General features: G+C 34.5%; 1 long non-coding RNA gene across 1 annotated transcript; it reads right to left on the bottom strand.

Moving 5' to 3' along the window:
* Positions 1-261: 261 nt before the first annotated feature.
* LOC129941138 (uncharacterized) lies at positions 262-1,216 on the bottom strand. The gene is made up of 4 exons (XR_008780822.1): positions 1,067-1,216; positions 690-860; positions 542-629; positions 262-478 (listed from the first exon to the last, which is right to left on the bottom strand). It is a non-coding gene; the product is annotated as an uncharacterized LOC129941138 (long non-coding RNA).
* Between the last annotated feature and the right edge of the window lie 14,372 nt (positions 1,217-15,588).

The raw sequence follows: 15,588 nt of genomic DNA, 5'->3' as shown, positions 1-15,588 counted from the left end.
CATCAGTTTCCATATCCATGATGTAGAATATTCTAAAAAAGAAATTTTAGTAATTATTTCCACTAGTTTTCTGTTTAGTATTAATCAAAAATAATAACTTATATACATATAGTATGTACATACAAATGCTAATCTCCATAAATATCACATTGTCCCAACAACATTTCAAATCTGTTGTCGAACAATGTACTACCTACTTTTTTCAAAATTATATCTCAAATAGCTTTTTTTCTAAAGTAATGGAACACAAACATTGTCAAATTCTGTTGACTTTCATAATTTTTAGTTTTTATTTGTTATGTGATTTTAAATATAATAAATATAACATATTAGTGTTTTTAATGGAATTTTTATGATGCACATACAAGCTAGCTTGAAATATTGGGTTCCCTTCTTTGTGATGAGCAGTTTCCAAACATCGTTTGGGAGGGACTCTTGCGTCGAGTACATACTCGTACATACAAAGTAGAAGCTGCAACTACATACAAAAATTAAGGTTTATTTCCTTTGAATAAAAGTGCTACTGTTTTGAAACAATTACCTCTTGCCGAATTAATTCACATTTCAATTGAATTTTGAATTGATTGAATTCAATTAGAGTATTGATTCTAAATTATGGATCGTCTCACCTGCAAAAAAAAAACATTTCCAAGTAAATGCAATACTATTTTATTCAAATTTGTACATACCTCATGTTTTTAAACAACTTTTTAATTAAACATGGATGTTTTTCGTCGTGGTCTATTTTTTATACGCGGGAACTTTGCACAAATAGAACATATCATGTTATATGTAGGTACATGGTTATATTATAGGGATATGATATAGGTAGGTATTCCAGTTTAATTCCCGAAATTCAGCTGAAAAATGTTAAAATTTTATGGAGCAAGATTTCATTAGAATGTCCTTAAAATCAAAAGAATTGTTTAGATTTTATTGAAATATCCATGAAATATTATTACACAAACTAGAAAAACTTTTTTCAGGGGAATAGCAAATTGGCCACAATCGAATCATAATTTTTATTTCTATAAAATAGCTAGATATATTTAAAAACCCAACTTACCTGTAAATAGAGAAAGAAATACTTCAAGAAGAAAATTAGTATGTATTTATAATTTTTAAATATTGAATTTATTATTTGTATTAATTTATATTTTATTTAAACTTTTCTGGTAGTCTAGACACTTTTTCTTGTTGATCACAATCAAAAACATTGTTTTTTTTTATTTTTGTAGAATTGTCAAAATACTCACCTCGATGCTAATCTGTCATAACTTGACATAAATCAAATTGAGAAACGTTCGCATTACAGTTCTAGGGTGCGCTTATACTTTCAGCACGATTTTTTCTGTTTTTAGCGAAATTTTTCATAAAAACAATAGAATTTGTGTGCCAAAAGCTGTCAAATATTATTTTTAGCACAATTTTCACTAAAAAGAAGTTGTAAAATTCATTTTTCTAAAAATATTGCATTCATTTTTCAATTTTTGAATTCAACGAATTTTTTTTTTTTGAGCGGCTGAGTTCACCTCACATTGTTTTCCCCCTAATTGTGCAAACTTCACCAAAAGCCCATAACAACTACATAGAATCTGAATTTTCCCATAAGAAATGCACGGGAGAACTAACACATGCTTATGCTAACGGGCAAAATTCTCTAAATTTAGTTTGTAGGCCGAAAGAGAGCAAACCCATTAAGTCGGGACTCTAGATAATATATTTCCTCTATGTCCAAAATTATGATCTTACTTTTCCATTTTTAATTTATTTTCTCCTTTCTTGAAATTTATCAATGTTTGTCAAACGGTAACTAAACTAACAGTGAATGTTTTAATAAAATGTATGAATAAGATATAGCTATGGCATGCCGATAAAAATATCGCTACCTCACTTGCTCATGCATTGAATTGAACTTCAACTGCAAAACTGTTATACTTGTGTTCCAGTTGAAATTGAAACATGACATTTTAAAGTTTAACAGAGATGTTAAATTTTGAATGGCAGCAGGGATGTGAGAAATCAGGATTTAAAAATATTTTCATTAATTTTCTATGTGGAGTCTTAAGGAGCCATTTTGAGACATGGGTAGCACAGTAGCCCTTCCTACAGTAAAGGAGCCAAATGCTACTATAGTAGCCATTCCGACAGCAGTGGTTTAAATGTTCCGTGAACAAGCAAATCATTCATTATTGCTTCCTTTATCGAAGCCCAAATCTAGACAGAGTATCAACTCCTCGTGAATTTGATGATTTGTCTGATTCCATCCAAATAATTGTTTCGTCCTATCCTCGCACTGAAATCGTTGTTACGGGCGATTTCAATGTACACAATTCTTCATGGCTTCAACATTCGGGCCAGTCAACACCAGAAGGAGTGTTTGCTGAGATCTTCGCTGAGTTAAACCACCTAACTCAGCTGGTCAACGAGCCCAATCGAATATCGGACGTGGTAGGTCGAGCAGAAAACACTCTTGACTTTTTTCTTACCTCTGACCCTGGTAAGTACACTATTATTGTTCTATCTCCTCTAGGCACATCTGACCATTTTGTCATATCAGCAAATTTTTCGTGTCAAAACTCTCCAGTTAAAGAAAGAGCTCCTAAGAGAACCTTTTGGCAATACGAGAAAGCCAACTGGGACGGTCTCAATAATTACTTCAGGATCTTTAACTGGTCACTATGCTTCCTCGATAGTGACGTTAACGCCAGCGCTGATATGATCACAAGTTTGATTCTCCTGGGAATGATAACTTTTATCCCGAATAGGGTTAAAAGCATCAGACCTAAGGAAAACGCATGGTTCGATGCGAGCTGTAAAGAGGTTATTAGGGTTAGAAGGTAAGTTTCCGTTGTTTTAAAGCGAATCCAACTGAGGAAAACCGGAATAAGTTCAAGCAAGCCAGGAAGGCCTGCAACGCCCATATTCGACGGACCAAATTTTTACATGCCCAAAAATTACGGCAAAAAATACTGCAATGTCCCAAAGGCAGTAAAAATTGTTGGTCATTTGTAAAAAATATGAGGAATTCTTCCTCTTCCTCGGTTCCTACGCTCGTTGTGAATGACACTCCATTTGTTAGCTCCTTAGAGAAAGCAAATCTCTTTGCTAGGCAGTTCGCCGCCAATTCAACTCTTCCAGTGAGTGGTATGACTCCGCCTGTACTTGAGCGAGTTAATGATTCTATGGGGCAAATCTTTTTTCGCACTCGTACCGTAGCGAGGGTCCGAAAAGATCTTAACATACACAAATCTGCTGGTCCGGATGGTATCCCCGCTATTGTTCTGAAGAGGTGTTCTTCATCGCTGCCAAAACCACTGCGTAAGCTTTTAAATCTGTCCTACTCCTCAGGTCTCGTTCCGAGCGGATGGAAAACCGCATTTGTCCAGCCTATTCCCAAAAAAGGCGAATCTTCCTCACCGTCTAATTATCGACCGATTGCACTTACGTCACTTCTTTCCAAGGTCATGAAAACGCTGATTAATTATCAGCTCAAGAAATATCTTAAAGAACGGAAGCTTCTTAATGACCGACAGTATGGCTTTCGTAGCAATAGGTCCACTGGTGATCTCATGGTTCATCTCACCGAACAGTGGAACAAATCTTTGCATAGTTTTGGAGAAAGTAAGATTATTGCACTTGATATTTCAAAAGCATTTGATAGGGTTTGGCATCAGGCTCTCTTATCGAAAATGCGTGCTTTCGGTTTGCATGAATCCCTCCTTCATTGGATTAGTAATTACCTTTCGAATCGTTCAATACAAGTTGTATTGGATGGATTCAAGTCTGAAAACCACAAAATAAATGCTGGTATGCCCCAGGGCTCTGTTCTATCTCCCACACTTTTTCTCATTTTTATTAATGATCTCCTGTCTGCAACATCTAATCCAATACATTGTTTCGCTGACGATAATACTCTTAGCTTTTCATATTCGTTTTCAGATTCACACCCCTCTTCTTCGGATGTGGAACTGCAACGACAAAATATGATAAGCTCATTAAATTCCGACCTAAACAGCATTGTACAATGGGGAATAAGAAACCGCGTGGAATTTAATGCTTCGAAAACGCAATGCTGCCTTGTTTCGTTAAAGCGAAATATACCCCCCCTGCCATTATCCATAAATGGCACTTGCATCGAGGAAACTGAACATCTGGATATTCTTGGTATGTGTATCACCAACCACCTTTTGTGGAACGATCACATACGCGATGTCGCCAAAAATGCCGCAAGATGTTTGGGTTTTCTAAGGCGATGCAAGAAGTTTTTCTCCCCCTCTGATCTGGCTGTTATTTACAAGTCTGGGGCTGGTGCTCCTGCAACTTACTTAAGCCTCTTGGATAGTATTGAACGTAGATTGATTGGTGATATTACCATCATAAGATCATTTACGTCTCTTGAATACGTCGAAATGTTTCTTGTCTCACGCTTTTTTACCGTTATTTTAATGGTTTATGCTCTAGAGAAATAGCCAGCTGCATTCCTCCCCTTAAACAGTTCAACCGTAATACTCGCGCTTCTAGGAATGGTCATCAATATACCCTCGAGCCCGTCTTCGGTCGTACCGAATGTGGAATGACTTACCACACTCTGTCTTTCCCAGTTATTGCAATATTCAGGAATTCAAAACCAATGTGCACCGACATCTCCTTTCAACCCCTCTCTCCCTTTCCTAGTGCTCACACTGTGTCTACATAATAAGGGTTATATGTATATCCCCTTGAGTGTGCGCTTATTATAAAAAAAAAAAAATATTTTTTAGCCTGGGTGCAACCATTTGTTTCTTCAAAAACTCATCAAAAATCGAGCTCTCAAAGTGAAACACCCCTAGAAGTGGGCATGGAAAATATTTAATATTTATTTCAAAATTTGATTGAAATAAAAAAAAATTGATTGTTTTAAAAAGTATTATAATATCCAATCCAACTCTTATGAACCGTTTTATTTTGACATTATCTCCCTTAATAGATGGACAACTTGTTTAAGTCTAAATATGTTATAAGTTTAGAGCAATAAACCAATATTAATCAATTAAAAGTTGTAAAAAGAAGTGGACACAAAACTAAACCCTGAGGAACTCCACAATTTATTTATGTTTTTTGTCACATATTTTACTGAATTTTAAAATTCTAAAAAATTGCCAATTTCCGAAGAAAAATTTGAAAAATTTCTGTCATAAATTGTTAAGTATTAAAGCTGATATCATTTGATAGCTTAACGATTAATGAAAAACTTTTTAGATTTATGTGGAAAGAACCTTAAGTTTTTAATCTTGAACGAAGCGGGTGAATTTCAAAAGTACGTGCCTAAATATTGCAGACTCCATTTAATATCATGTTAATAAATTGTTTAAGATATGAAACTTAATACAATTTCATTAATCCCCCTTTGACAGCCCTGAAATAATGTCAAACTGAATATTTTTTAAAAAGATTGAAATAGACATATCTATAGATACTTTATCAATAGGGTTCGAGACTATGATTTGTATGAGAAATAGGAAGGACAATCTTTCAAGAAGAATTAAGAGATAGAGTCTCTCGATATCGTCAACAGTGTTTTACAAAGTTTTTTTACAAAAATGCACACACCCCTCAATTTTTTTCTATATTTGAAAGAAGGAAGAAAGGAAGTAAGAAAGGATCAAAGCACCCAGCAGCGCCAGCGATGTCATCGACATCGTTCGTTGTTCGTTGCCATTGACGACTCGATTCAAGTTGACTTCGTATCTTATCGAATTTTAAGCCTTCAAGATGGTATAAGGTATTTGAAAGAGGCAGGGTGGTAAATAGGAAAATCTGAGCGAAAAATTAACGAAGCAATTGACATAAGAATAATCTAGTATCTGTGTTCGTGTTGTTGTTTTATTGGTGATGATTGAGGAAGGATGGGAGGGAGGTGACAATAACTAAGGTATTTGAGGAGCTATGTCCATGTTGAAATTAGCATTGTACCTCAGCAGTTTTGATACACCATCAGACGACTCTCGTTAAGAATTCCCACCCATCTTGGATTTTAAACTTGTGCGGTTGCTGAGGCGACGATAACGAAAACGCAACGCGACTTCCAGAGAAACGGAGGGTGTGAAAGAGAGAGACAAATAGGAATAACGAAAGAGATGCAGAAAAGTGTCGTGGAATTTCTGAAAAGTTTTACCATTTTATAAGCTCTACGTGTGGCATGTGATAAAGTTACACCACAAGATACTTAAGGCTGTCGTCTGGAGGTGGTTTTCTATTTTATTTCTTGGTTCTTAAATTCTTTCCCATATTTTCCTTTATTTTTTATTTTACCATCTATACGGAAGGATGATATGCACTATTTGCCGCAGTATGACTTAAGTCGACTTTCTTCCCTTCTTCCTGTCAAAGTGTCGTCGCAATGTAAAACGTTTCAAGTGGAATGGAGTCCTTTTCAAATGCATGCTGCATGCAATATTTGTAAGAAGATGAGGACTAAGTAAAGGGTGGAAACACATGCATTTCTTGTGAGCGTTAATTATTAAGAATAATGAAAAGAAAGAAGTTGAAGTTGGAGTTGGAGTTTTTTAACTTTTAAAGAAGACAAAAGCATAGTCGATTTTTTTACATATATACATTGCGTGTTATGGTTTGTCTAAGAAAGGTTTATGTTTTATTCAGTGCGTTAACTTTTAACAAAAATTGTTTTGTTTTAACGACAAATGAGTGGAACTTGCAGGATGTGTATGGTGAGTGGATGTGTATTGATAAAACAACGACTTGAACTTTCTATTTGGATAGATTTTCATAACTTGTTAATGAATAATTTAATGTATTTTCTTTGATGCAATTTACTATTAGATATTAAATTCTCTTTTCTACAGAATCGAGTTTTGAATCTTCAACATTTCTGAGACTTTGAATGCTTTTTAACGCTTATAGCTTCATAACCTTATATTCTTTTATCAAATAATAAAACCAATAATTTCCATGAAAAACCTTTTACCATTCGATTTTCAAATTATAGAATTAAAGATATTGCAAAATTATTCATTATTCATTTCTTAAGATCGCTGGACTCAATTCATCCGATTGATATGAAATTTTAAATACACATTTGTTGGAAAATGCTTTCTCTTTGGAAGTATAGATTTGTTTATACTTGGTATTAACAATTATCTGACAATTTTGTTGACTTTCCTTTTTACATGTGAGCCATTTGGCCAAAAACTAGTATATTCCAAAAAGTTTACGAACTTCTAAGGCTATAAGTGGATGTTACTTTATATACGAATGAAAAATGAAAGTAATGCACAATCGTGAAATGAAGAGAGATAATTAAAATGAAAAAAATACACTTTTTTAGCTAGAAATTAACACCTTTATTTCCAATATAATCACCATTTACAGATATACAGTTTTACCAACGAGTCATAAGTTTCTTCATACCGTCACTGAAGTATGAAGCTGGTCTCTCTTTTATCCAAGACTTCACTGCTTCCTTGACTTTGTCGTCCGACGTGAAATGGGTGCATTTGAGGTCTCTCTTAAGGTCTGGAAAGAAGTGGAAATCACTAGGTGCCAAATCTGGTGAATACGGTGGATGTTGAAGAACCTCGAATTTCAACTGTTTGAGAGCGGTACTTATTGCATTTGATGTGTGAGGTCGGGCGTTATCGTGATGCAACAAAATGGTATCAGTTGATCCACTAACCCGACCGCTCTTCTCGTAATTTAAAAAGAAACGTCATGTCATCGCAAAAACGCTAATCAGCCACTATTCGTTCAAAATAAAAAGCACGATTTTGTAGCAGGAATTTTAAGACAGAAGCATTTCTGTATACAGAAAGTTTCCCAAACAAAACTTCAAATAATTAAATTTGTATCGAAATTAAGCATGAAATACTTTTGGCATGCAGGTATTAAGAGTTTATGAATAAACGTCTTATATTTAAACTTTTTTTAAAAATTTTGACTCATTTTTGAGACATTATTTTGAATTATAGCCTTTTCAGAACAAAAACCTAATTTAAAATTAAAAAAAGAGGCTGTGATGCGACCCACACTGATAACTTCCCATCGCGTCTGTCGATTTGTATTGCTTACAAGTTTGTCTAGATTTTATTTTTTATGAAAAAACGGACTGCTGGATTTTTATATAAAAATTACTGAATATCGAAAACAATATTTTCTGTTAAGCCAATATTTTAATTTTTGAAAAGCTATTTGAGTCGAATGTAAATTTTTAGCAAGTTTTAGTATTGTTTTTTTAGAGTTTTATTTTTTGTAAAAAAAACTGTCAATTCGATTTTTTTTCAAAATTTCACTTTATGAACAACAATATTTTTTCAAAGATAAAAGTAAACTAAAGCCAATATCTCAAATTTTTGAAAAGATATTTCAGTCGAAAATCAGTTTTTACCAACTTTTATTAATTTTATTTTAAAGTTTTTATTTTTTGTAAAAAAAACTGTTAATTCGATTTTTCTCAACATTTTTCAGAATATTAAAAACAATATTTCTTACAACATAAAATAAGTTTGAAGCCTAAATTTCAAGCTTTTGAAAAGATATTTGAATCGATATTCAATTTTTACCAACTTTGAGTAATGTTTTTTTAGATTTTTATTTTTATAAAAAAAACTGTCTGTTTAATTTTTCTCAAAATTTTATCAGATGTCAAAAACATTATTCTTCATTGCACAAAATTGTTTTGGAGATGAAATCATATTTTAGTCGTAAAATTTTGGAGGTGACCAATTTTTTTTTTCAGTTTTTTTGATTTATAAAAAGAAAAACGGTAAATGGATTTTTTTTTTCAAATAAAATATACTTCTCTCATATCACGTTACAATATATTATATAAAATTTAATTTAAGTCTCTAGCGTTTTTGGTTCGTAAGATATTTAGGGTTTGTTCTATCCCCTCTCCTCTGGAACCTAGTGGTGAATGAAATCCTAACTAGTCTGGATGCGGAGGGTTTCAGAGTGATAGCCTATGCGGACGACGTTGCTATAGCAGTTTCAGGAAAGCATCTTAATATCCTAAAAGAACTCTTACGAAATGCCTTGGACAGACCAATACTTTTTGCTGATTGGTGGGGACTGGGTGTTAACCCACACAAAACCGATCTGGTCTTAAAAAAGTACAAAATTCCATTTGTCAACCCTCCCTATATTAAAGGAATCCAATTAAAATTCTCAGACGAGGCTAAATACATAGGTCTTGTCTTAGACAAAAAACTAAATTGGAAACGCAACGTACAGGAAAGAGTCAAAAAAGCTACTGTAGCTCTCTTTTCTTGCAAAAAAGCTATTGGTAATAAATGGGGTTTACAGCCCAGAATCACGCATTGGCTATACACATCGGTAATCAGACCGATTTTAACGTACGGTGTGGCAGTATGGTGGACTGCTTTAGAGAAAGGTATAAACAGGGACAAGTTAAATAAAGTCCAACGTTCAGCCTGCCTATGTATAAGCGGATCGCTTCGCACGACCCCGTCTGCAGCACTGGACAGTGGACACCTTGCTCTACCTTACACCTCTTGACATATTTAGCAAACAAATAGCTGCAAGCTCGGCTATTCGCCTCAATGCATCGTCGCAGTGGACTAACAACAACATTGGCCACTCCGTAATTCTAAGGTACTTAGAATCGATTCCAAAGCACACAGACTACACCATCCCCCAACTACAATGCGACAGGAATTTCCAGATTTCTATACCTACCAGATCTTTTTGGGAGGATAGGACATTCTTAGAGGATGAGTCAATCCACTTTTACACAGATGGCTCAAAGACCAAAGAAGGGGTTGGTGGTGGTGCGTACTCTGAACGACTGAAATTAAGTCTCTCATTCCGCCTTCCCAATCATTGTAGCGTGTTCCAGGCGGAACTTTTGGCGATTAAGGAAGTCTTGTCTTGGCTCAAAGAAAACGTGATATCAACATCTGATATCCGTATTTTCTCCGACAGCCAGGCCGCTATCAAATCTCTGGACTCAGTCTCTACAAACTCTATAACAGTCCATAACTGTCGATCATCTCTAATGGAGATGGCGCAACAGTTTAATATTCACCTTTGCTGGGTGCCGGGCCATAGAGACATTCCAGGTAACTGTAAGGCAGATGAACTCGCCAGGAACGGAACAGTACAGCCCATCCTACCACGTTTGGCAAGTACTGGCATACCAATCGCTACTTGTAAACTGCTGCTAATACAAGACGCTGCGAGGAGGGCAGGCACCAGGTGGACCAACATCACCACGTGTCAAGCCACAAAAAACATCTGGCCAACACTGGATTTAAAACGTTCAAGGTGCTTGCTCTCTCTAAGCAGATCGCATATAAGCTCGATAATAGGTGTCATAACCGGACACTGTCTAATAGGAAAGCACGCCACGAGACTAGGCGTATTCTCAAATGACTTTTGCAGAAGCTGTATGGACGAGGAAGAGGAAGAAACGGTTCTTCATCTTCTCTGCACATGCCCTGCTCTAGCTCGAAAACGCAAGAATTACCTAGGAGAATTCTTCTTTAACGATCTAAACGATCTAAATCATATCAGTATAATCAGGTTCTCACGTTTCGTAAGGGACTCTAACTGGTTCCATTGAGCTTAGGAGGAAGCCTCAAGATTCATGTGGTATCACAATGGGCCATTAAATTGGCCTAAGTGTGTCCGTTTTCTTCTTGGACAGCCACTATAACCTAACCTAGGGTTAACCAAAATGTTCACCTTTTTTTCAAACGGCTATGGTAAAAAAACCACCCACGCTATGGACAACGAAAAAAACGTCGCGAACGTGCGGACGCACGCACACACATCTTTCTAAAAATATTTTATTTCGACTCTACGGACCTTGAAACGTCGAGAACTGTCAAAATTTTCAATTTGACAAATTGGACCCATAACAATAACTTTCTATGGGAAGTTAATATATATTAATTGTTTAAGTAAAAAAAAGTTGCAATAAATAAAAGATATTTTTATCTTATACTTAGTTATTTTTAAATTTGGCTTTTTAATAAACAATAATATTTTTTATCCAGGTTACTTTTTCAGACTAAAATGGAATGACAAGGATTTGGATGCAAGAAGTGAACTATTACTCGCCATGGAAGCACACGTAGTAGCTCTTGTCAAGAACTTTCAAACATCTAAAGAGATCTGGGATTTCTTGGCTTCAAGCTATGATAGGAAAAGTGTACGGCAAAAGGCTGAAGAATTCAAAAAATTATTGAACATTCGTATGGAAAGAACTCAAACTATGGACGAATATCTGCGGGAATTCTGTAGTATAATCAGTCGTTTGACGGAACTAGAAGCAAAACTCGATGATCTTCTCGTGGTCCTACTTCTTGATAGTCTCGACGAAAGTTATAAAGATGTTCAAGCAGCATTCGCAGCGCAAAAAGAGTTCCCTTCATTAGAAACAGTCCGCATAAGGTTGATGGAAGTTGGTGATTCAAAACCGAAATTATCAAATGATAATGCACTAAAAGTAAGAGGTAAATTAAACATCTTATTCCAACAAACCCAAGAAATTTGGTCAATCAACACAACAAACATCCGGTACAAGTTCATTTGGTTCAAGGTATTGCAACTACAATTGTCGACGTTGTGGACGCAGAGGGCATAAGGCAAGTAATTGCCGATCTAATGATGAAGTGGCAAGAAAAGTTGATGACTCGTATTCCGAAACTGGTTTTATGATGCAGGAGTCCTTAGAGCTTTCTCCCACAAGAGCACTCGAGGTATCAGACAGTCTTAAATACAACAAAAGTTCTCGTTGGTGCTTGGATACATTTTTTTCATCTTTATCGAAACGTCACGTTGGGTATGTTAAACTTGCAAATGATAAACAAATAAAGATCATGGGTATTGGTACTGTTGATATAGTCAGCAAAGTTAATGGCAAAACTCTTTTCTGTTCGCTCTTTAATACACTTCTTGTTCCAGACCTTAAAGAAAACTTAATTTCCATGAACAAAGCCACCATGAATGGTGTGAAAGTTTATTTTGAAGCCGACAACGCTTCTTGTGAGCAAGAGTGGAAAACATCTGTTGAGCGCGAAAAAGTCAGAGGGACTTTATTTTGTCTATCCATATAAAGAAGAAGCTTGTTTAAGTTCAAAAACTGGGAATGGCAATGTAAAATCAGCAGGAGATTTCAAAATTTGGCACAACAGGATGGGACATCTAAATGCAGCATCTTTAAAGCGTATGCAACATGAAAATCTTGTAAGAGGACTTCCAGAGTTAACGAACTATGAACTCGAGTGTGACGCATGCATCAGAGGTAAGCAAACACGTCTACCATTTGATAAGAAATATGGAAAATCAACATCATCTTGTTTGGAACTAATACATTCGGACATTTGCGGACCTATGAAAACAGAATCTCTGAGTAAGTCATTGTATTTCGTAACTTTCATAGATGATTTTTCTAGAAAAATATTCATTTATACATTTCGAAAAAAGTTCGAAATGATAGACAAATTTATTTTATTTAAAAAACTTGTCGAAAATCAATTAAATTCCAAAATTAAGCGAATAAGATCTGATAATGGATCAGAATACAATAGTCGTGTTTTTAGAGAGTTGTGTGAATCGAATGGCATCAAACAAGAATTTAGTTCACCGTATACACCACAGCAAAATGGTGTTGCTGAACGTGCCAACCGCACACTTGTCGAAATGGCTAGGTGTTTGAAAATCAAAGCGAATTTGCCATATTTTTTATGGGCTGAACTAGTTGTAACCTCAGCTCACATCGTTGCCCAACTACAGCAAATCACAACAGAACCCCAGAAGAGTTATGGTCATCGAAGATTCCCGATGCTTCGTACTTTAAAGAGATAGGTTCACGCGCATTCGTTTTAAATAAATCTGGAAACCAAAGCAAGTTCGATGTAAGAAGTGATGAATTTGTTTTGATAGGATATTGTCACGATGCGAAAGCGTATAGGCTTTGGAAAAGGGGTACAAGATCGGTGATTATAAGTAGAGACGTTGTTTTTATCGAAAATAAAGAAAACAAAAAGTTGTCAAAATTCGTTGATTTTGAATGGATAAACGAAGAATCACTATCGACAGAAGCTAAGAAGCCTGAGAAAAAGTCAGATTTGCCTGATGATGATGGTGGAGCTGATGAAGAAGGAACCGATGGAGCTGAAGAGAATGAAAATGAAAAAATGACAGAGGTGCCAATACAAAATGATAGGCAAGAAGAAACTTCAGACTCTGAAAACTTTGAGAAAGCCCTAGATGACCAAGATGTAAACAAATTCGATGTTGAAGAAATTCCAAACTCCAAAAAGGGAAAAGAACTTAAGCCCACTACATCAAACCCCAGACCCAAACGTAACGTTCCTATTCATAACTATAAAGAGAAATCATATTTGTTAGACAAATCAAAAGACGATGATCCTAAAACCCTAAAACGAGTTGAAAATTCTTCAAATATTGACGAATGGAAGGAAGCCATGAAAATCGAAATAGATTTTTTACATAAAAATGAAACCTGGAAGATTGTAGATCGTCCCAAGGATACAAACGTGATTGGATTATTATCTCTAAGTAAGTCATTGTATATTATGGATTAAAACAATCTGGCCATCAATGGAACAACAAACTTGATAGCAAACTTCAAGAAATCGGCTATATAAATTCCAACAATGACCAATGCATTTATTTCAAAAAACAAAACGGTATTTTTACTTTAATTACTGCATACGTTGATGACTTAATTGTGGCAACAAATAGCCAATCCGATTTTATAAATTTCAAACGGCATCTTAAACAATTTTTTGAAATTAGGGACATGGGTGAACCCACCTTAACCATAGGACTGGAGATTTCAAGAGATCGTACAAAAGGAACTTTATCGATCAGCCAGTCAAATTATACCAAGAGCTTAATTTCAAAACATGATCTCACGAACTGCAAACCACTAATATTACCGTTACCACCTAAAACAAAACTCCAAAAAGAACCTGAAATAGAGGGACAAACTAAACCTATGAACCAAAAGTCATATCAAGAACTCATTGGCAGCTTACTTCATCTTTCTACGTACAGTAGACCAGATACAGTGAATACTCTTTCACAGTTTAATCAAGACCCAAGAGTTCAACATTGGAATTCAGCTATTTCAGTTCTAAGATATTTGAAAGGTACTCCTAACACAAAACTTTTCTATTGCAGAACTGGAAAGCCAATTGTAGCATATGCTGACTCAAGTTATAGTGAAGACGAAAATGACCGAAAGTCGCAATCTGGAGATTTTTATACTTTGTGGTGCACCAATTGATTGGGAATCTCGCAAACAGCCCATAGTTACTTTGTCCAGCGCAGAAGCAGAGTATGTCACATTAACTATAGCTGCAAAACGAGCCAAGTACTTCAAGCTTTTACTTGTTGAACTTCATCTACATTGTGCTAATGAACCGATTACCATATCCACCGATAGTCAAATTGCACAATATATTGCGAACTTTAAAGGAAGACGTTCGCGAACCAAGCATCTACATATAAGATACCACTACATCCGTGAAGCCATATCAGAAGGAACAGTTGTTCTTAAATACTTATCAACCGAATATATGTTAGCTGATCCATTAACTAAAAATTTGTCTTTTGCTAAACATTGTGAACATTTTAAGAATTTTGAAATAATATTAGCTTAAAATTAATAGAAACCAAACTGTCTTAAATTTAAATTTATGTTTTAATTGTTAAGTGTTGAGGAGGTATGTTAAAATGAATTATTTAATGCAACACTTACCTTTAAGTATATCATCTCAATTTAACTACTTTGCATAATTCTACTTTATGTTTAAGAACTTATTCAGTCATATATTCATTGGATTTGTATATTTTTCTTCATAAATAAAATTTTCTTACTTGCTTGTTATTAGTCATATAGTCAACTTGTTTTCCTGAAGCTTTAAGTCAACTGCGAACATTCTGTACTCAATATAATTTCTACAGTTTATTACCCTGATTATTTAAAATTTTAAGTATGTATTTTTAACCAGTTTTTAAGACTGGTTATTTCTTAACCTTTGATATTTTATTAAGCAAAAAAATTAACAAAAACAAATTGACATTTTTTTATAAAAAATAAAAACCTAAAAAAATCATTACTCAAAGTTGATATAAATTGATTTTCGACTCAAATATCTTTCCGAAAATTTGAGATATTGGCAAAAAATTGAATTAATATATCTTATAATAAGTTTTGTTTTCAACATTCGATGAAATTTTGAGAAAAATCGAACTGATAGTTTTTTTTACAAAAAATAAAATCTAAAAAATTACTAAAATTGGTAAAAATTGATTTTCGACTAAAAATCTAGTTGAAATTTTTGAGAATAATTCAATTGAAAACTTTTTTAAAACAACACGAGAACATAGTAACTTTTAAGCAAGACAAATCGACAGACTTAATGGGAAGCTATAAGTGTGGGTCGTATCCCAGCTTTTTTTAAAGTATTTTAATAATTATTCTTCAATTTAGTTATATGATCAAGAACATAATCATCTTTTTACCAATAAAAGATCCAGAAAGTGGAGTCACATGAGCCATAAATCGTATACAGTTAAGTTGTATAAGTAAAG

This window comes from Eupeodes corollae, chromosome 1 (genome assembly GCF_945859685.1).
Source record: "Eupeodes corollae chromosome 1, idEupCoro1.1, whole genome shotgun sequence".
Taxonomy (NCBI): domain Eukaryota; kingdom Metazoa; phylum Arthropoda; class Insecta; order Diptera; family Syrphidae; genus Eupeodes; species Eupeodes corollae.
Note: the sequence above shows the minus strand (reverse complement) of the source record. Positions and strands in the feature narration are given on the sequence as shown.